Here is a 22825-nt window from a genome sequence, read left to right on the forward strand (position 1 = left end):
TGCAGCTGGCCCGCTTTCCTTTCCGAGCTTTTGGACAGAGCCTGGCGCTGGCTTCTGAGAATTCTGGGTTGGATTGGAGGTGTCCAAAGGCAAGATTCAGTAGGTCCAGGGAACGACCCTTTTTCTCGGGACAGTGTCTCCCTGGGGGTGTACAGAAGGCACCTCTGGCAACATAGAGCCCCGGGGCAGGAGCCTGGGGTCGCCCCAGGAAAGATGCCCCGCTGTGTTTCTAGGCCACACTGGGACAGAGAACTAGACGCTGGCAGGATTGCTCTTGCTCCCATGGGAGGCACCGTCTAGCGGGAGCGTCCCAGGAGAGGGCAATGATTTCCTAGGTGCACTGTGGGCCAGGAATCACCCCATAGTAGGTTCTCAGAATGGACTTTCCACAGGGTTCAGCATGACTACAGTCGGCTGCGTGGCTCTAGCAAAAGTGCATTCAGCACAGTGTCTGGCCTTGACACTTACAGTGTCTTCCGGAAGCCTCGTGGAGGAGTTGAACCCAGCAGGTGGTGGGTGCCTTGAGTTGGGGCCCAGGAGGTTGAGGAAAGTGATTCCCAGGGAGTTGCAGACCTTGTGGAGGCCTAGGTCAACATGGATTTCCCGCGAGAACTAGTCACAGGAGAAAGAAGACCACCAGGAACGGTGAACCTTCGCCAAGGAGAGGGTACAAAGTCTTCCAGAATGTCCACGGGACACTGCAGAGTCCATCGTTCGGGGTTGACACCGAAGAGGGTCGTGCTGGGGTCCTCTGGGGTCGCTGGCAGGACTGCAGCACCTTCCAGAGAAGCCTGAGCCCGAGGCTGCAGCAGGCTGGAGTTACACCCCTCTCAGCTCGGTGCTAGGGACCCATTTTTCCCAGACGCCTGTGCGCATGGGCAAGACCAAGAGCCCACATTTGAAAAAGAAAGGAGAGCCTTGCAGCTCAGCCAGGGGCCCAGCTCCTTGCATCTAGGCACAGCACGCACGCAGGCCGATGGGGTCGCCCTTAAATGAAGGCAGTTCAGGGCTCCCTGGTGCCTTTAGTCCCGTGGTCGCCAAGTGCGTCCCTCTCGCAAGGACTCACTTCAATTAGGCCTGTCCGAGCCAAAGTGCTGGAAATGTGGAGAGGCAGCTGCGGAGGCACGGGTCCTGGGTAGCGCTTTTGTCTGTCTTCCCTCGGAGAAAGAGCGATCCTCACCTCCCAGACCTGGCTAGCTCATATGTTTTTAGGTGGAGGGTCTACAAACCAGGGCCAAGGAAGTTGCAGTGCATAGCGGGAACGGACTTTAGAGAGACCAACGCAGAAAGGGCGGTGATCTAGGTGTGTCAGGAGCCTCCAGGGAGCAGGATTGCCGAGTCTTCATGAGTCCTGGTTCTGACAAAAGCAGGACTAGGATGAACCTAGGCCCTGATGAGATAGCAAGACAGGGCTCCAAATGTCATGGCTCCTGCCCTCTGGCTGTGATTGAAAAGGGACAGCTGCCTTTGGCCCTCCATCTCCCTTCTCTTGCCTAGCAAGAGCAAAAGACACTGTCTGAACCCCCGGCCTGCCTCCGGTATCCAGGTGTGTCAGCGAAGGGCAACATTCTGTCCATTGTGCATGTATATCTGTGCGTTGTGATAGTTGGGGACTGGGTGGTGGAAGGTATCAGATACATATAGGGGCCTACCAGCACAAGACTCCCTTGATCTTTAGGTCTGTCCATAGTCGAGCTCCTGTCAAACCATCAGCCCTATTTGAGATGCCAGGGCAGAAGGCAAACTGTCTAGCTTTGGAGACTGCCACCCTCTCCTTCCTCGTGCTATGGCCTCTCTACTTCTATGAAACTCGTTTGCATGCCTCTTAAAGAAGGACCGCTGAGAGCTGACACGAACGTGCACTCCTATCTCCTCTCCCCTAGAAACACACACAGTCCTAGAGGCACAGACGTAATACACACATCCCGTTGTTCCTCTGCACTGTCTCTTTTGGGATGATGACGTTTGTGCAGAAGGTTGACTGCTGCCTCTAAGCTGTGTAGCCAGCTTTCTTCCTGAGAATGTCTCTGAGTGGAGTTCTGGTGTTTGGGACCGACAGTAATTTCCTGCTGCTCCTCTGTAGGCTGAAGCCTCATTCCTGGGTAGGACTCTGTCTCCTTTGTCACAGCCAGAGGTTTCACTTGCATTTCGACTCCCGGGCCTTTTCTCTTGCAGCTGGCCCGCTTTCCTTCCCGAGCTTTTGGACAGAGCCTGAGACTGGCTTCTGAGAATTCTGGGTTGGATTGGAGGTGTCCAAAGGCAAGATTCAGTAGGTCCAGGGAACGACCCTTTTTCTCGGGACAGTGTCTCCCTGGGGGTGTACAGAAGGCACCTCTGGCAACATAGAGCCCCGGAGCAGGAGCCTGGGGTCGCCCCAAGAAAGATGCCCCGCTGTGTTTCTAGGCCACACTGGGACAGAGAACTAGACGCTGGCAGGATTGCTCTTGCTCCCATGGGAGGCACCGTCTAGCGGGAGCGTCCCAGGAGAGGGCAATGATTTCCTAGGTGACTGTGGGCCAGGAATCACCCCATAGTAGGTTCTCAGAATGGACTTTCCACAGGGTTCAGCATGACTACAGTCGGCTGCGTGGCTCTAGCAAAAGTGCATTCAGCACAGTGAATGGCCTTGACACTTACAATGTCTTCCGGGAGCCTCGTGGAGGAGTTGAACCCAGCAGGTGGTGGGTGCCTTGAGTTGGGGCCCAGGGAGGTTGAGGAAAGTGATTCCCAGGGAGTTGCAGACCTTGTGGAGGCCTAGGTCAACATGGATTTCCCGCGAGAACTAGTCACAGGAGAAAGAAGACCACCAGGAACAGTGAACCTTCGCCAAGGAGAGGGTACAAAGTCTTCCAGAATGTCCACGGGACACTGCAGAGTCCATCGTTCGGAGTTGACACCGACGAGAGTCGTGCTGGGGTCCTCTGGGGTCGCTGGCAGGACTGCAGCACCTTCCAGAGAAGCCTGAGCCCGAGGCTGCAGCAGGCTGGAGTTACACCCCTCTCAGCTCGGTGCTAGAGACCCATTTTTCCCAGACGCCTGTGCGCATGCGCAAGACCAAGAGCCCACATTTGAAAAAGAAAGGAGAGCCTTGCAGCTCAGCCAGGGGCCCAGCTCCTTGCATCTAGGCACAGCACGCAGGCAGGCCTATGGGGTCTCCCTTAAATGAAGGCAGTTCAGGGCTCCCTGGTGCCTTTAGTCCCGGGGTGGCCAAGTGCGTCCCTCTCGCAAGGACTCACTTCAATTAGGCCTGTCCGAGCCAAAGTGCTGGAAATGTGGAGAGGCAGCTGCGGAGGCACGGGTCCTGGGTAGCGCTTTTGTCTGTCTTCCCTCGGAGAAAGAGCGATCCTCACCTCCCAGACCTGGCTAGCTCATATGTTTTTAGGTGGAGGGTCTACAAACCAGGGCCAAGGAAGTTGCAGTGCATAGCGGGAACGGACTTTAGAGAGACCAACGCAGAAAGGGCGGTGATCTAGGTGTGTCAGGAGCCTCCAGGGAGCAGGATTGCCGAGTCTTCATGAGTCCTGGTTCTGACAAAAGCAGGACTAGGATGAACCTAGGCCCTGATGAGATAGCAAGACAGGGCTCCAAATGTCATGGCTCCTGCCCTCTGGCTGTGATTGAAAAGGGACAGCTGCCTTTGGCCCTCCATCTCCCTTCTCTTGCCTAGCAAGAGCAAAAGACACTGTCTGAACCCCCGGCCTGCCTCCGGTATCCAGGTGTGTCAGCGAAGGGCAACATTCTGTCCATTGTGCATGTATATCTGTGCGTTGTGATAGTTGGGGACTGGGTGGTGGAAGGTATCAGATACATATAGGGGCCTACCAGCACAAGACTCCCTTGATCTTTAGGTCTGTCCATAGTCGAGCTCCTGTCAAACCATCAGCCCTATTTGAGATGCCAGGGCAGAAGGCAAACTGTCTAGCTTTGGAGACTGCCACCCTCTCCTTCCTCGTGCTATGGCCTCTCTACTTCTATGAAACTCGTTTGCATGCCTCTTAAAGAAGGACCGCTGAGAGCTGACACGAACGTGCACTCCTATCTCCTCTCCCCTAGAAACACACACAGTCCTAGAGGCACAGACGTAATACACACATCCCGTTGTTCCTCTGCACTGTCTCTTTTGGGATGATGACGTTTGTGCAGAAGGTTGACTGCTGCCTGTAAGCTGTGTAGCCAGCTTTCTTCCTGAGAATGTCTCTGAGTGGAGTTCTGGTGTTTGGGACCGACAGTAATTTCCTGCTGCTCCTCTGTAGGCTGAAGCCTCATTCCTGGGTAGGACTCTGTCTCCATTGTCACAGCCAGAGGTTTCACTTGCATTTCGACTCCCGGGCCTTTTCTCTTGCAGCTGGCCCGCTTTCCTTCCCGAGCTTTTGGACAGAGCCTGGCACTGGCTTCTGAGAATTCTGGGTTGGATTGGAGGTGTCCAAAGGCAAGATTCAGTAGGTCCAGGGAACGACCCTTTTTCTCGGGACAGTGTCTCCCTGGGGGTGTACAGAAGGCACCTCTGGCAACATAGAGCCCCGGAGCAGGAGCCTGGGGTCGCCCCACGAAAGATGCCCCCCTGTGTTTCTAGGCCACACTGGGACAGAGAACTAGACGCTGGCAGGATTGCTCTTGCTCCCATGGGAGGCACCGTCTAGCAGGAGCGTCCCAGGAGAGGGCAATGATTTCCTAGGTGCACTGTGGGCCAGGAATCACCCCATAGTAGGTTCTCAGAATGGACTTTCCACAGGGTTCAGCATGACTACAGTCGGCTGCGTGGCTCTAGCAAAAGTGCATTCAGCACAGTGTCTGGCCTTGACACTTACAGTGTCTTCCGGAAGCCTCGTGGAGGAGTTGAACCCAGCAGGTGGTGGGTGCCTTGAGTTGGGGCCCAGGGAGGTTGAGGAAAGTGATTCCCAGGGAGTTGCAGACCTTAGGAGGCCTAGGTCAACATGGATTTCCCGCGAGAACTAGTCACAGGAGAAAGAAGACCACCAGGAACAGTGAACCTTCGCCAAGGAGAGGGTACAAAGTCTTCCAGAATGTCCACGGGACACTGCAGAGTCCATCGTTCGGGGTTGACACCGAAGAGAGTCGTGCTGGGGTCCTCTGGGGTCGCTGGCAGGACTGCAGCACCTTCCAGAGAAGCCTGAGCCCGAGGCTGCAGCAGGCTGGAGTTACACCCCTCTCAGCTCGGTGCTAGGGACCCATTTTTCCCAGACGCCTGTGCGCATGCGCAAGACCAAGAGCCCACATTTGAAAAAGAAAGGAGAGCCTTGCAGCTCAGCCAGGGGCCCAGCTCCTTGCATCTAGGCACAGCACGCACACAGGCCGATGGGGTCTCCCTTAAATGAAGGCAGTTCAGGGCTCCCTGGTGCCTTTAGTCCCGGGGTGGCCAACTGCGTTCCTCTCGCAAGGACTCATTTCAATTAGGCCTGTCCGAGCCAAAGTGCTGGAAATGTGGAGAGGCAGCTGCGGAGGCACGGGTCCTGGGTAGCGCTTTTGTCTGTCTTCCCTCGGAGAAAGAGCGATCCTCACCTCCCAGACCTGGCTAGCTCATATGTTTTTAGGTGGAGGGTCTACAAACCAGGGCCAAGGAAGTTGCAGTGCATAGCGGGAACGGACTTTAGAGAGACCAACGCAGAAAGGGCGGTGATCTAGGTGTGTCAGGAGCCTCCAGGGAGCAGGATTGCCGAGTCTTCATGAGTCCTGGTTCTGACAAAAGCAGGACTAGGATGAACCTAGGCCCTGATGAGATAGCAAGACAGGGCTCCAAATGTCATGGCTCCTGCCCTCTGGCTGTGATTGAAAAGGGACAGCTGCCTTTGGCCCTCCATCTCCCTTCTCTTGCCTAGCAAGAGCAAAAGACACTGTCTGAACCCCCGGCCTGCCTCCGGTATCCAGGTGTGTCAGCGAAGGGCAACATTCTGTCCATTGTGCATGTATATCTGTGCGTTGTGATAGTTGGGGACTGGGTGGTGGAAGGTATCAGATACATATAGGGGCCTACCAGCACAAGACTCTCTTGATCTTTAGGTCTGTCCATAGTCGAGCTCCTGTCAAACCATCAGCCCTATTTGAGATGCCAGGGCAGAAGGCAAACTGTCTAGCTTTGGAGACTGCCACCCTCTCCTTCCTCGTGCTATGGCCTCTCTACTTCTATGAAACTCGTTTGCATGCCTCTTAAAGAAGGACCGCTGAGAGCTGACACGAACGTGCACTCCTATCTCCTCTCCCCTAGAAACACACACAGTCCTAGAGGCACAGACGTAATACACACATCCCGTTGTTCCTCTGCACTGTCTCTTTTGGGATGATGACGTTTGTGCAGAAGGTTGACTGCTGCCTCTAAGCTGTGTAGCCAGCTTTCTTCCTGAGAATGTCTCTGAGTGGAGTTCTGGTGTTTGGGACCGACAGTAATTTCCTGCTGCTCCTCTGTAGGCTGAAGCCTCATTCCTGGGTAGGACTCTGTCTCCTTTGTCACAGCCAGAGGTTTCACTTGCATTTCGACTCCCTGGCCTTTTCTCTTGCAGCTGGCCCGCTTTCCTTCCCGAGCTTTTGGACAGAGCCTGGCACTGGCTTCTGAGAATTCTGGGTTGGATTGGAGGTGTCCAAAGGCAAGATTCAGTAGGTCCAGGGAACGACCCTTTTTCTCGGGACAGTGTCTCCCTGGGGGTGTACAGAAGGCACCTCTGGCAACATAGAGCCCCGGAGCAGGAGCCTGGGGTCGCCCCAAGAAAGATGCCCCCCTGTGTTTCTAGGCCACACTGGGACAGAGAACTAGACGCTGGCAGGATTGCTCTTGCTCCCATGGGAGGCACCGTCTAGCAGGAGCGTCCCAGGAGAGGGCAATGATTTCCTAGGTGCACTGTGGGCCAGGAATCACCCCATAGTAGGTTCTCAGAATGGACTTTCCACAGGGTTCAGCATGACTACAGTCGGCTGCGTGGCTCTAGCAAAAGTGCATTCAGCACAGTGTCTGGCCTTGACACTTACAGTGTCTTCCGGAAGCCTCGTGGAGGAGTTGAACCCAGCAGGTGGTGGGTGCCTTTAGTTGGGGCCCAGGGAGATTGAGGAAAGTGATTCCCAGGGAGTTGCAGACCTTGTGGAGGCCTAGGTCAACATGGATTTCCCGCGAGAACTAGTCACAGGAGAAAGAAGACCACCAGGAACAGTGAACCTTCGCCAAGGAGAGGGTACAAAGTCTTCCAGAATGTCCACGGGACACTGCAGAGTCCATCGTTCGGGGTTGACACCGAAGAGAGTCGTGCTGGTGTCCTCTGGGGTCGCTGGCAGGACTGCAGCACCTTCCAGAGAAGCCTGAGCCCGAGGCTGCAGCAGGCTGGAGTTACACCCCTCTCAGCTCGGTGCTAGGGACCCATTTTTCCCAGACGCCTCTGCGCATGCGCAAGACCAAGAGCCCACATTTGAAAAAGAAAGGAGAGCCTTGCAGCTCAGCCAGGGGCCCAGCGCCTTGCATCTAGGCACAGCATGCACACAGGCCGATGGGGTCTCCCTTAAATGAAGGCAGTTCAGGGCTCCCTGGTGCCTTTAGTCCCGGGGTGGCCAAGTGCGTCCCTCTCGCAAGGACTCATTTCAATTAGGCCTGTCCGAGCCAAAGTGCTGGAAATGTGGAGAGGCAGCTGCGGAGGCACGGGTCCTGGGTAGCGCTTTTGTCTGTCTTCCCTCGGAGAGAGAGCGATCCTCACCTCCCAGACCTGGCTAGCTCATATGTTTTTAGGTGGAGGGTCTACAAACCAGGGCCAAGGAAGTTGCAGTGCATAGCGGGAACGGACTTTAGAGAGACCAACGCAGAAAGGGCGGTGATCTAGGTGTGTCAGGAGCCTCCAGGGAGCAGGATTGCCGAGTCTTCATGAGTCCTGGTTCTGACAAAAGCAGGACTAGGATGAACCTAGGCCCTGATGAGATAGCAAGACAGGGCTCCAAATGTCATGGCTCCTGCCCTCTGGCTGTGATTGAAAAGGGACAGCTGCCTTTGGCCCTCCATCTCCCTTCTCTTGCCTAGCAAGAGCAAAAGACACTGTCTGAACCCCCGGCCTGCCTCCGGTATCCAGGTGTGTCAGCGAAGGGCAACATTCTGTCCATTGTGCATGTATATCTGTGCGTTGTGATAGTTGGGGACTGGGTGGTGGAAGGTATCAGATACATATAGGGGCCTACCAGCACAAGACTCTCTTGATCTTTAGGTCTGTCCATAGTCGAGCTCCTGTCAAACCATCAGCCCTATTTGAGATGCCAGGGCAGAAGGCAAACTGTCTAGCTTTGGAGACTGCCACCCTCTCCTTCCTCGTGCTATGGCCTCTCTACTTCTAAGAAACTCGTTTGCATGCCTCTTAAAGAAGGACCGCTGAGAGCTGACACGAACGTGCACTCCTATCTCCTCTCCCCTAGAAACACACACAGTCCTAGAGGCACAGACGTAATACACACATCCCGTTGTTCCTCTGCACTGTCTCTTTTGGGATGATGACGTTTGTGCAGAAGGTTGACTGCTGCCTCTAAGCTGTGTAGCCAGCTTTCTTCCTGAGAATGTCTCTGAGTGGAGTTCTGGTGTTTGGGACCGACAGTAATTTCCTGCTGCTCCTCTGTAGGCTGAAGCCTCATTCCTGGGTAGGACTCTGTCTCCTTTGTCACAGCCAGAGGTTTCACTTGCATTTCGACTCCCTGGCCTTTTCTCTATCAGCTGGCCCGCTTTCCTTCCCGAGCTTTTGGACAGAGCCTGGCACTGGCTTCTGAGAATTCTGGGTTGGATTGGAGGTGTCCAAAGGCAAGATTCAGTAGGTCCAGGGAACGACCCTTTTTCTCGGGACAGTGTCTCCCTGGGGGTGTACAGAAGGCACCTCTGGCAACATAGAGCCCCGGAGCAGGAGCCTGGGGTCGCCCCAAGAAAGATGCCCCGCTGTGTTTCTAGGCCACACTGGGACAGAGAACTAGACGCTGGCAGGATTGCTCTTGCTCCCATGGGAGGCACCGTCTAGCGGGAGCGTCCCAGGAGAGGGCAATGATTTCCTAGGTGCACTGTGGGCCAGGAATCACCCCATAGTAGGTTCTCAGAATGGACTTTCCACAGGGTTCAGCATGACTACAGTCGGCTGCGTGGCTCTAGCAAAAGTGCATTCAGCACAGTGAATGGCCTTGACACTTACAATGTCTTCCGGGAGCCTCGTGGAGGAGTTGAACCCTGCAGGTGGTGGGTGCCTTGAGTTGGGGCCCAGGGAGGTTGAGGAAAGTGATTCCCAGGGAGTTGCAGACCTTGTGGAGGCCTAGGTCAACATGGATTTCCCGCGAGAACTAGTCACAGGAGAAAGAAGACCACCAGGAACAGTGAACCTTCGCCAAGGAGAGGGTACAAAGTCTTCCAGAATGTCCACGGGACACTGCAGAGTCCATCGTTCGGAGTTGACACCGACGAGAGTCGTGCTGGGGTCCTCTGGGGTCGCTGGCAGGACTGCAGCACCTTCCAGAGAAGCCTGAGCCCGAGGCTGCAGCAGGCTGGAGTTACACCCCTCTCAGCTCGGTGCTAGGGACCCATTTTTCCCAGACGCCTGTGCGCATGCGCAAGACCAAGAGCCCACATTTGAAAAAGAAAGGAGAGCCTTGCAGCTCAGCCAGGGGCCCAGCTCCTTGCATCTAGGCACAGCACGCACGCAGGCCGATGGGGTCGCCCATAAATGAAGGCAGTTCAGGGCTCCCTGGTGCCTTTAGTCCCGGGGTGGCCAAGTGCGTCCCTCTCGCAAGGACTCACTTCAATTAGGCCTGTCCGAGCCAAAGTGCTGGAAATGTGGAGAGGCAGCTGCGGAGGCACGGGTCCTGGGTAGCGCTTTTGTCTGTCTTCCCTCGGAGAAAGAGCGATCCTCACCTCCCAGACCTGGCTAGCTCATATGTTTTTAGGTGGAGGGTCTACAAACCAGGGCCAAGGAAGTTGCAGTGCATAGCGGGAACGGACTTTAGAGAGACCAACGCAGAAAGGGCGGTGATCTAGGTGTGTCAGGAGCCTCCAGGGAGCAGGATTGCCGAGTCTTCATGAGTCCTGGTTCTGACAAAAGCAGGACTAGGATGAACCTAGGCCCTGATGAGATAGCAAGACAGGGCTCCAAATGTCATGGCTCCTGCCCTCTGGCTGTGATTGAAAAGGGACAGCTGCCTTTGGCCCTCCATCTCCCTTCTCTTGCCTAGCAAGAGCAAAAGACACTGTCTGAACCCCCGGCCTGCCTCCGGTATCCAGGTGTGTCAGCGAAGGGCAACATTCTGTCCATTGTGCATGTATATCTGTGCGTTGTGATAGTTGGGGACTGGGTGGTGGAAGGTATCAGATACATATAGGGGCCTACCAGCACAAGACTCTCTTGATCTTTAGGTCTGTCCATAGTCGAGCTCCTGTCAAACCATCAGCCCTATTTGAGATGCCAGGGCAGAAGGCAAACTGTCTAGCTTTGGAGACTGCCACCCTCTCCTTCCTCGTGCTATGGCCTCTCTACTTTTATGAAACTCGTTTGCATGCCTCTTAAAGAAGGACCGCTGAGAGCTGACACGAACGTGCACTCCTATCTCCTCTCCCCTAGAAACACACACAGTCCTAGAGGCACAGACGTAATACACACATCCCGTTGTTCCTCTGCACTGTCTCTTTTGGGATGATGACGTTTGTGCAGAAGGTTGACTGCTGCCTCTAAGCTGTGTAGCCAGCTTTCTTCCTGAGAATGTCTCTGAGTGGAGTTCTGGTGTTTGGGACCGACAGTAATTTCCTGCTGCTCCTCTGTAGGCTGAAGCCTCATTCCTGGGTAGGACTCTGTCTCCTTTGTCACAGCCAGAGGTTTCACTTGCATTTCGACTCCCGGGCCTTTTCTCTTGCAGCTGGCCCGCTTTCCTTCCCGAGCTTTTGGACAGAGCCTGGCACTGGCTTCTGAGAATTCTGGGTTGGATTGGAGGTGTCCAAAGGCAAGATTCAGTAGGTCCAGGGAACGACCCTTTTTCTCGGGACAGTGTCTCCCTGAGGGTGTACAGAAGGCACCTCTGGCAACATAGAGCCCCGGAGCAGGAGCCTGGGGTCGCCCCAAGAAAGATGCCCCGCTGTGTTTCTAGGCCACACTGGGACAGAGAACTAGACGCTGGCAGGATTGCTCTTGCTCCCATGGGAGGCACCGTCTAGCGGGAGCGTCCCAGGAGAGGGCAATGATTTCCTAGGTGCACTGTGGGCCAGGAATCACCCCATAGTAGGTTCTCAGAATGGACTTTCCACAGGGTTCAGCATGACTACAGTCGGCTGCGTGGCTCTAGCAAAAGTGCATTCAGCACAGTGTCTGGCCTTGACACTTACAGTGTCTTCCGGAAGCCTCGTGGAGGAGTTGAACCCAGCAGGTGGTGGGTGCCTTGAGTTGGGGCCCAGGGAGGTTGAGGAAAGTGATTCCCAGGGAGTTGCAGACCTTGTGGAGGCCTAGGTCAACATGGATTTCCCGCGAGAACTAGTCACAGGAGAAAGAAGACCATCAGGAACAGTGAACCTTCGCCAAGGAGAGGGTACAAAGTCTTCCAGAATGTCCACGGGACACTGCAGAGTCCATCGTTCGGGGTTGACACCGAAGAGAGTCGTGCTGGGGTCCTCTGGGGTCGCTGGCAGGACTGCAGCACCTTCCAGAGAAGCCTGAGCCCGAGGCTGCAGCAGGCTGGAGTTACACCCCTCTCAGCTCGGTGCTAGGGACCCATTTTTCCCAGACGCCTGTGCGCATGCGCAAGACCAAGAGCCCACATTTGAAAAAGAAAGGAGAGCCTTGCAGCTCAGCCAGGGGCCCAGCTCCTTGCATCTAGGCACAGCACGCACACAGGCCGATGGGGTCTCCCTTAAATGAAGGCAGTTCAGGGCTCCCTGGTGCCTTTAGTCCCGGGGTGGCCAACTGCGTTCCTCTCGCAAGGACTCATTTCAATTAGGCCTGTCCGAGCCAAAGTGCTGGAAATGTGGAGAGGCAGCTGCGGAGGCACGGGTCCTGGGTAGCGCTTTTGTCTGTCTTCCCTCGGAGAAAGAGCGATCCTCACCTCCCAGACCTGGCTAGCTCATATGTTTTTAGGTGGAGGGTCTACAAACCAGGGCCAAGGAAGTTGCAGTGCATAGCGGGAACGGACTTTAGAGAGACCAACGCAGAAAGGGCGGTGATCTAGGTGTGTCAGGAGCCTCCAGGGAGCAGGATTGCCGAGTCTTCATGAGTCCTGGTTCTGACAAAAGCAGGACTAGGATGAACCTAGGCCCTGATGAGATAGCAAGACAGGGCTCCAAATGTCATGGCTCCTGCCCTCTGGCTGTGATTGAAAAGGGACAGCTGCCTTTGGCCCTCCATCTCCCTTCTCTTGCCTAGCAAGAGCAAAAGACACTGTCTGAACCCCCGGCCTGCCTCCGGTATCCAGGTGTGTCAGCGAAGGGCAACATTCTGTCCATTGTGCATGTATATCTGTGCGTTGTGATAGTTGGGGACTGGGTGGTGGAAGGTATCAGATACATATAGGGGCCTACCAGCACAAGACTCTCTTGATCTTTAGGTCTGTCCATAGTCGAGCTCCTGTCAAACCATCAGCCCTATTTGAGATGCCAGGGCAGAAGGCAAACTGTCTAGCTTTGGAGACTGCCACCCTCTCCTTCCTCGTGCTATGGCCTCTCTACTTCTAAGAAACTCGTTTGCATGCCTCTTAAAGAAGGACCGCTGAGAGCTGACACGAACGTGCACTCCTATCTCCTCTCCCCTAGAAACACACACAGTCCTAGAGGCACAGACGTAATACACACATCCCGTTGTTCCTCTGCACTGTCTCTTTTGGGATGATGACGTTTGTGCAGAAGGTTGACTGCTGCCTCTAAGCTGTGTAGCCAGCTTTCTTCCTGAGAATGTCTCTGAGTGGAGTTCTGGTGTTTGGGACCGACAGTAATTTCCTGCTGCTCCTCTGTAGGCTGAAGCCTCATTCCTGGGTAGGACTCTGTCTCCTTTGTCACAGCCAGAGGTTTCACTTGCATTTCGACTCCCTGGCCTTTTCTCTTGCAGCTGGCCCGCTTTCCTTCCCGAGCTTTTGGACAGAGCCTGGCACTGGCTTCTGAGAATTCTGGGTTGGATTGGAGGTGTCCAAAGGCAAGATTCAGTAGGTCCAGGGAACGACCCTTTTTCTCGGGACAGTGTCTCCCTGGGGGTGTACAGAAGGCACCTCTGGCAACATAGAGCCCCGGAGCAGGAGCCTGGGGTCGCCCCAAGAAAGATGCCCCCCTGTGTTTCTAGGCCACACTGGGACAGAGAACTAGACGCTGGCAGGATTGCTCTTGCTCCCATGGGAGGCACCGTCTAGCAGGAGCGTCCCAGGAGAGGGCAATGATTTCCTAGGTGCACTGTGGGCCAGGAATCACCCCATAGTAGGTTCTCAGAATGGACTTTCCACAGGGTTCAGCATGACTACAGTCGGCTGCGTGGCTCTAGCAAAAGTGCATTCAGCACAGTGTCTGGCCTTGACACTTACAGTGTCTTCCGGAAGCCTCGTGGAGGAGTTGAACCCAGCAGGTGGTGGGTGCCTTTAGTTGGGGCCCAGGGAGATTGAGGAAAGTGATTCCCAGGGAGTTGCAGACCTTGTGGAGGCCTAGGTCAACATGGATTTCCCGCGAGAACTAGTCACAGGAGAAAGAAGACCACCAGGAACAGTGAACCTTCGCCAAGGAGAGGGTACAAAGTCTTCCAGAATGTCCACGGGACACTGCAGAGTCCATCGTTCGGGGTTGACACCGAAGAGAGTCGTGCTGGTGTCCTCTGGGGTCGCTGGCAGGACTGCAGCACCTTCCAGAGAAGCCTGAGCCCGAGGCTGCAGCAGGCTGGAGTTACACCCCTCTCAGCTCGGTGCTAGGGACCCATTTTTCCCAGACGCCTGTGCGCATGCGCAAGACCAAGAGCCCACATTTGAAAAAGAAAGGAGAGCCTTGCAGCTCAGCCAGGGGCCCAGCGCCTTGCATCTAGGCACAGCATGCACACAGGCCGATGGGGTCTCCCTTAAATGAAGGCAGTTCAGGGCTCCCTGGTGCCTTTAGTCCCGGGGTGGCCAAGTGCGTCCCTCTCGCAAGGACTCATTTCAATTAGGCCTGTCCGAGCCAAAGTGCTGGAAATGTGGAGAGGCAGCTGCGGAGGCACGGGTCCTGGGTAGCGCTTTTGTCTGTCTTCCCTCGGAGAGAGAGCGATCCTCACCTCCCAGACCTGGCTAGCTCATATGTTTTTAGGTGGAGGGTCTACAAACCAGGGCCAAGGAAGTTGCAGTGCATAGCGGGAACGGACTTTAGAGAGACCAACGCAGAAAGGGCGGTGATCTAGGTGTGTCAGGAGCCTCCAGGGAGCAGGATTGCCGAGTCTTCATGAGTCCTGGTTCTGACAAAAGCAGGACTAGGATGAACCTAGGCCCTGATGAGATAGCAAGACAGGGCTCCAAATGTCATGGCTCCTGCCCTCTGGCTGTGATTGAAAAGGGACAGCTGCCTTTGGCCCTCCATCTCCCTTCTCTTGCCTAGCAAGAGCAAAAGACACTGTCTGAACCCCCGGCCTGCCTCCGGTATCCAGGTGTGTCAGCGAAGGGCAACATTCTGTCCATTGTGCATGTATATCTGTGCGTTGTGATAGTTGGGGACTGGGTGGTGGAAGGTATCAGATACATATAGGGGCCTACCAGCACAAGACTCTCTTGATCTTTAGGTCTGTCCATAGTCGAGCTCCTGTCAAACCATCAGCCCTATTTGAGATGCCAGGGCAGAAGGCAAACTGTCTAGCTTTGGAGACTGCCACCCTCTCCTTCCTCGTGCTATGGCCTCTCTACTTCTAAGAAACTCGTTTGCATGCCTCTTAAAGAAGGACCGCTGAGAGCTGACACGAACGTGCACTCCTATCTCCTCTCCCCTAGAAACACACACAGTCCTAGAGGCACAGACGTAATACACACATCCCGTTGTTCCTCTGCACTGTCTCTTTTGGGATGATGACGTTTGTGCAGAAGGTTGACTGCTGCCTCTAAGCTGTGTAGCCAGCTTTCTTCCTGAGAATGTCTCTGAGTGGAGTTCTGGTGTTTGGGACCGACAGTAATTTCCTGCTGCTCCTCTGTAGGCTGAAGCCTCATTCCTGGGTAGGACTCTGTCTCCTTTGTCACAGCCAGAGGTTTCACTTGCATTTCGACTCCCTGGCCTTTTCTCTATCAGCTGGCCCGCTTTCCTTCCCGAGCTTTTGGACAGAGCCTGGCACTGGCTTCTGAGAATTCTGGGTTGGATTGGAGGTGTCCAAAGGCAAGATTCAGTAGGTCCAGGGAACGACCCTTTTTCTCGGGACAGTGTCTCCCTGGGGGTGTACAGAAGGCACCTCTGGCAACATAGAGCCCCGGAGCAGGAGCCTGGGGTCGCCCCAAGAAAGATGCCCCGCTGTGTTTCTAGGCCACACTGGGACAGAGAACTAGACGCTGGCAGGATTGCTCTTGCTCCCATGGGAGGCACCGTCTAGCGGGAGCGTCCCAGGAGAGGGCAATGATTTCCTAGGTGCACTGTGGGCCAGGAATCACCCCATAGTAGGTTCTCAGAATGGACTTTCCACAGGGTTCAGCATGACTACAGTCGGCTGCGTGGCTCTAGCAAAAGTGCATTCAGCACAGTGAATGGCCTTGACACTTACAATGTCTTCCGGGAGCCTCGTGGAGGAGTTGAACCCTGCAGGTGGTGGGTGCCTTGAGTTGGGGCCCAGGGAGGTTGAGGAAAGTGATTCCCAGGGAGTTGCAGACCTTGTGGAGGCCTAGGTCAACATGGATTTCCCGCGAGAACTAGTCACAGGAGAAAGAAGACCACCAGGAACAGTGAACCTTCGCCAAGGAGAGGGTACAAAGTCTTCCAGAATGTCCACGGGACACTGCAGAGTCCATCGTTCGGAGTTGACACCGACGAGAGTCGTGCTGGGGTCCTCTGGGGTCGCTGGCAGGACTGCAGCACCTTCCAGAGAAGCCTGAGCCCGAGGCTGCAGCAGGCTGGAGTTACACCCCTCTCAGCTCGGTGCTAGGGACCCATTTTTCCCAGACGCCTGTGCGCATGCGCAAGACCAAGAGCCCACATTTGAAAAAGAAAGGAGAGCCTTGCAGCTCAGCCAGGGGCCCAGCTCCTTGCATCTAGGCACAGCACGCACGCAGGCCGATGGGGTCGCCCATAAATGAAGGCAGTTCAGGGCTCCCTGGTGCCTTTAGTCCCGGGGTGGCCAAGTGCGTCCCTCTCGCAAGGACTCACTTCAATTAGGCCTGTCCGAGCCAAAGTGCTGGAAATGTGGAGAGGCAGCTGCGGAGGCACGGGTCCTGGGTAGCGCTTTTGTCTGTCTTCCCTCGGAGAAAGAGCGATCCTCACCTCCCAGACCTGGCTAGCTCATATGTTTTTAGGTGGAGGGTCTACAAACCAGGGCCAAGGAAGTTGCAGTGCATAGCGGGAACGGACTTTAGAGAGACCAACGCAGAAAGGGCGGTGATCTAGGTGTGTCAGGAGCCTCCAGGGAGCAGGATTGCCGAGTCTTCATGAGTCCTGGTTCTGACAAAAGCAGGACTAGGATGAACCTAGGCCCTGATGAGATAGCAAGACAGGGCTCCAAATGTCATGGCTCCTGCCCTCTGGCTGTGATTGAAAAGGGACAGCTGCCTTTGGCCCTCCATCTCCCTTCTCTTGCCTAGCAAGAGCAAAAGACACTGTCTGAACCCCCGGCCTGCCTCCGGTATCCAGGTGTGTCAGCGAAGGGCAACATTCTGTCCATTGTGCATGTATATCTGTGCGTTGTGATAGTTGGGGACTGGGTGGTGGAAGGTATCAGATACATATAGGGGCCTACCAGCACAAGACTCTCTTGATCTTTAGGTCTGTCCATAGTCGAGCTCCTGTCAAACCATCAGCCCTATTTGAGATGCCAGGGCAGAAGGCAAACTGTCTAGCTTTGGAGACTGCCACCCTCTCCTTCCTCGTGCTATGGCCTCTCTACTTTTATGAAACTCGTTTGCATGCCTCTTAAAGAAGGACCGCTGAGAGCTGACACGAACGTGCACTCCTATCTCCTCTCCCCTAGAAACACACACAGTCCTAGAGGCACAGACGTAATACACACATCCCGTTGTTCCTCTGCACTGTCTCTTTTGGGATGATGACGTTTGTGCAGAAGGTTGACTGCTGCCTCTAAGCTGTGTAGCCAGCTTTCTTCCTGAGAATGTCTCTGAGTGGAGTTCTGGTGTTTGGGACCGACAGTAATTTCCTGCTGCTCCTCTGTAGGCTGAAGCCTCATTCCTGGGTAGGACTCTGTCTCCTTTGTCACAGCCAGAGTTTTCACTTGCATTTCGACTCCCGGGCCTTTTCTCTTGCAGCTGGCCCGCTTTCCTTCCCGAGCTTTTGGACAGAGCCTGGCACTGGCTTCTGAGAATTCTGGGTTGGATTGGAGGTGTCCAAAGGCAAGATTCAGTAGGTCCAGGGAACGACCCTTTTTCTCGGGACAGTGTCTCCCTGAGGGTGTACAGAAGGCACCTCTGGCAACATAGAGCCCCGGAGCAGGAGCCTGGGGTCGCCCCAAGAAAGATGCCCCGCTGTGTTTCTAGGCCACACTGGGACAGAGAACTAGACGCTGGCAGGATTGCTCTTGCTCCCATGGGAGGCACCGTCTAGCGGGAGCGTCCCAGGAGAGGGCAATGATTTCCTAGGTGCACTGTGGGCCAGGAATCACCCCATAGTAGGTTCTCAGAATGGACTTTCCACAGGGTTCAGCATGACTACAGTCGGCTGCGTGGCTCTAGCAAAAGTGCATTCAGCACAGTGTCTGGCCTTGACACTTACAGTGTCTTCCGGAAGCCTCGTGGAGGAGTTGAACCCAGCAGGTGGTGGGTGCCTTGAGTTGGGGCCCAGGGAGGTTGAGGAAAGTGATTCCCAGGGAGTTGCAGACCTTGTGGAGGCCTAGGTCAACATGGATTTCCCGCGAGAACTAGTCACAGGAGAAAGAAGACCATCAGGAACAGTGAACCTTCGCCAAGGAGAGGGTACAAAGTCTTCCAGAATGTCCACGGGACACTGCAGAGTCCATCGTTCGGGGTTGACACCGAAGAGAGTCGTGCTGGGGTCCTCTGGGGTCGCTGGCAGGACTGCAGCACCTTCCAGAGAAGCCTGAGCCCGAGGCTGCAGCAGGCTGGAGTTACACCCCTCTCAGCTCGGTGCTAGGGACCCATTTTTCCCAGACGCCTGTGCGCATGCGCAAGACCAAGAGTTCACATTTGAAAAAGAAAGGAGAGCCTTGCAGCTCAGCCAGGGGCCCAGCTCCTTGCATCTAGGCACAGCACGCACACAGGCCGATGGGGTCTCCCTTAAATGAAGGCAGTTCAGGGCTCCCTGGTGCCTTTAGTCCCGGGGTGGCCAAGTGCGTCCCTCTCGCAAGGACTCACTTCAATTAGGCCTGTCCGAGCCAAAGTGCTGGAAATGTGGAGAGGCAGCTGCGGAGGCACGGGTCCTGGGTAGCGCTTTTGTCTGTCTTCCCTCGGAGAAAGAGCGATCCTCACCTCCCAGACCTGGCTAGCTCATATGTTTTTAGGTGGAGGGTCTACAAACCAGGGCCAAGGAAGTTGCAGTGCATAGCGGGAACGGACTTTAGAGAGACCAACGCAGAAAGGGCGGTGATCTAGGTGTGTCAGGAGCCTCCAGGGAGCAGGATTGCCGAGTCTTCATGAGTCCTGGTTCTGACAAAAGCAGGACTAGGATGAACCTAGGCCCTGATGAGATAGCAAGACAGGGCTCCAAATGTCATGGCTCCTGCCCTCTGGCTGTGATTGAAAAGGGACAGCTGCCTTTGGCCCTCCATCTCCCTTCTCTTGCCTAGCAAGAGCAAAAGACACTGTCTGAACCCCCGGCCTGCCTCCGGTATCCAGGTGTGTCAGCGAAGGGCAACATTCTGTCCATTGTGCATGTATATCTGTGCGTTGTGATAGTTGGGGACTGGGTGGTGGAAGGTATCAGATACATATAGGGGCCTACCAGCACAAGACTCTCTTGATCTTTAGGTCTGTCCATAGTCGAGCTCCTGTCAAACCATCAGCCCTATTTGAGATGCCAGGGCAGAAGGCAAACTGTCTAGCTTTGGAGACTGCCACCCTCTCCTTCCTCGTGCTATGGCCTCTCTACTTCTATGAAACTCATTTGCATGCCTCTTAAAGAAGGACCGCTGAGAGCTGACACGAACGTGCACTCCTATCTCCTCTCCCCTAGAAACACACACAGTCCTAGAGGCACAGACGTAATACACACATCCCGTTGTTCCTCTGCACTGTCTCTTTTGGGATGATGACGTTTGTGCAGAAGGTTGACTGCTGCCTCTAAGCTGTGTAGCCAGCTTTCTTCCTGAGAATGTCTCTGAGTGGAGTTCTGGTGTTTGGGACCGACAGTAATTTCCTGCTGCTCCTCTGTAGGCTGAAGCCTCATTCCTGGGTAGGACTCTGTCTCCTTTGTCACAGCCAGAGGTTTCACTTGCATTTCGACTCCCGGGCCTTTTCTCTTGCAGCTGGCCCGCTTTCCTTCCCGAGCTTTTGGACAGAGCCTGGCACTGGCTTCTGAGAATTCTGGGTTGGATTGGAGGTGTCCAAAGGCAAGATTCAGTAGGTCCAGGGAACGACCCTTTTTCTCGGGACAGTGTCTCCCTGGGGGTGTACAGAAGGCACCTCTGGCAACATAGAGCCCCGGGGCAGGAGCCTGGGGTCGCCCCAAGAAAGATGCCCCGCTGTGTTTCTAGGCCACACTGGGACAGAGAACTAGACGCTGGCAGGATTGCTCTTGCTCCCATGGGAGGCACCGTCTAGCGGGAGCGTCCCAGGAGAGGGCAATGATTTCCTAGGTGCACTGTGGGCCAGGAATCACCCCATAGTAGGTTCTCAGAATGGACTTTCCACAGGGTTCAGCATGACTACAGTCGGCTGCGTGGCTCTAGCAAAAGTGCATTCAGAACAGTGTCTGGCCTTGACACTTACAGTGTCTTCCGGGAGCCTCGTGGAGGAGTTGAACCCTGCAGGTGGTGGATGCCTTGAGTTGGGGCCCTGGGAGGTTGAGGAAAGTGATTCCCAGGGAGTTGCAGACCTTGTGGAGGCCTAGGTCAACATGGATTTCCCGCGAGAACTAGTCACAGGAGAAAGAAGACCACCAGGAACAGTGAACCTTCGCCAAGGAGAGGGTACAAAGTCTTCCAGAATGACCACGGGACACTGCAGAGTCCATCGTTCGGGGTTGACACCGAAGAGAGTCGTGCTGGGGTCCTCTGGGGTCGCTGGCAGGACTGCAGCACCTTCCAGAGAAGCCTGAGCCCGAGGCTGCAGCAGGCTGGAGTTACACCCCTCTCAGCTCGGTGCTAGGGACCCATTTTTCCCAGACGCCTGTGCGCATGCGCAAGACCAAGAGCCCACATTTGAAAAAGAAAGGAGAGCCTTGCAGCTCAGCCAGGGGCCCAGCTACTTGCATCTAGGCACAGCACGCACACAGGCCGATGGGGTCTCCCTTAAATGAAGGCAGTTCAGGGCTCCCTGGTGCCTTTAGTCCCGGGGTGGCCAAGTGCGTCCCTCTCGCAAGGACTCATTTCAATTAGGCCTGTCCGAGCCAAAGTGCTGGAAATGTGGAGAGGCAGCTGCGGAGGCACGGAGGCACGGGTCCTGGGTAGCGCTTTTGTCTGTCTTCCCTCGGAGAAAGAGCGATCCTCACCTCCCAGACCTGGTTAGCTCATATGTTTTTAGGTGGAGGGTCTACAAACCAGGGCCAAGGAAGTTGCAGTGCATAGCGGGAACGGACTTTAGAGAGACCAACGCAGAAAGGGCGGTGATCTAGGTGTGTCAGGAGCCTCCAGGGAGCAGGATTGCCGAGTCTTCATGAGTCCTGGTTCTGACAAAAGCAGGACTAGGATGAACCTAGGCCCTGATGAGATAGCAAGACAGGGCTCCAAATGTCATGGCTCCTGCCCTCTGGCTGTGATTGAAAAGGGACAGCTGCCTTTGGCCCTCCATCTCCCTTCTCTTGCCTAGCAAGAGCAAAAGACACTGTCTGAACCCCCGGCCTGCCTCCGGTATCCAGGTGTGTCAGCGAAGGGCAACATTCTGTCCATTGTGCATGTATATCTGTGCGTTGTGATAGTTGGGGACTGGGTGGTGGAAGGTATCAGATACATATAGGGGCCTACCAGCACAAGACTCTCTTGATCTTTAGGTCTGTCCATAGTCGAGCTCCTGTCAAACCATCAGCCCTATTTGAGATGCCAGGGCAGAAGGCAAACTGTCTAGCTTTGGAGACTGCCACCCTCTCCTTCCTCGTGCTATGGCCTCTCTACTTTTATGAAACTCGTTTGCATGCCTCTTAAAGAAGGACCGCTGAGAGCTGACACGAACGTGCACTCCTATCTCCTCTCCCCTAGAAACACACACAGTCCTAGAGGCACAGACGTAATACACACATCCCGTTGTTCCTCTGCACTGTCTCTTTTGGGATGATGACGTTTGTGCAGAAGGTTGACTGCTGCCTCTAAGCTGTGTAGCCAGCTTTCTTCCTGAGAATGTCTCTGAGTGGAGTTCTGGTGTTTGGGACCGACAGTAATTTCCTGCTGCTCCTCTGTAGGCTGAAGCCTCATTCCTGGGTAGGACTCTGTCTCCTTTGCCACAGCCAGAGGTTTCACTTGCATTTCGACTCCCGGGCCTTTTCTCTTGCAGCTGGCCCGCTTTCCTTCCCGAGCTTTTGGACAGAGCCTGGCGCTGGCTTCTGAGAATTCTGGGTTGGATTGGAGGTGTCCAAAGGCAAGATTCAGTAGGTCCAGGGAACGACCCTTTTTCTCGGGACAGTGTCTCCCTGGGGGTGTACAGAAGGCACCTCTGGCAACATAGAGCCCCGGGGCAGGAGCCTGGGGTCGCCCCAAGAAAGATGCCCCGCTGTGTTTCTAGGCCACACTGGGACAGAGAACTAGACGCTGGCAGGATTGCTCTTGCTCCCATGGGAGGCACCGTCTAGCGGGAGCGTCCCAGGAGAGGGCAATGATTTCCTAGGTGCACTGTGGGCCAGGAATCACCCCATAGTAGGTTCTCAGAATGGACTTTCCACAGGGTTCAGCATGACTACAGTCGGCTGCGTGGCTCTAGCAAAAGTGCATTCAGCACAGTGTCTGGCCTTGACACTTACAGTGTCTTCCGGGAGCCTCGTGGAGGAGTTGAACCCTGCAGGTGGTGGATGCCTTGAGTTGGGGCCCTGGGAGGTTGAGGAAAGTGATTCCCAGGGAGTTGCAGACCTTGTGGAGGCCTAGGTCAACATGGATTTCCCGCGAGAACTAGTCACAGGAGAAAGAAGACCACCAGGAACAGTGAACCTTCGCCAAGGAGAGGGTACAAAGTCTTCCAGAATGACCACGGGACACTGCAGAGTCCATCGTTCGGGGTTGACACCGAAGAGAGTCGTGCTGGGGTCCTCTGGGGTCGCTGGCAGGACTGCAGCACCTTCCAGAGAAGCCTGAGCCCGAGGCTGCAGCAGGCTGGAGTTACACCCCTCTCAGCTCGGTGCTAGGGACCCATTTTTCCCAGACGCCTGTGCGCATGCGCAAGACCAAGAGCCCACATTTGAAAAAGAAAGGAGAGCCTTGCAGCTCAGCCAGGGGCCCAGCTACTTGCATCTAGGCACAGCACGCACACAGGCCGATGGGGTCTCCCTTAAATGAAGGCAGTTCAGGGCTCCCTGGTGCCTTTAGTCCCGGGGTGGCCAAGTGCGTCCCTCTCGCAAGGACTCACTTCAATTAGGCCTGTCCGAGCCAAAGTGCTGGAAATGTGGAGA

This window comes from Rattus norvegicus, chromosome 4 (assembly GCF_021556685.1).
Source record: "Rattus norvegicus strain SHRSP/BbbUtx chromosome 4, alternate assembly SHRSP_T2T, whole genome shotgun sequence".
In the NCBI taxonomy this organism is placed as follows: Eukaryota; Metazoa; Chordata; class Mammalia; order Rodentia; family Muridae; genus Rattus; species Rattus norvegicus.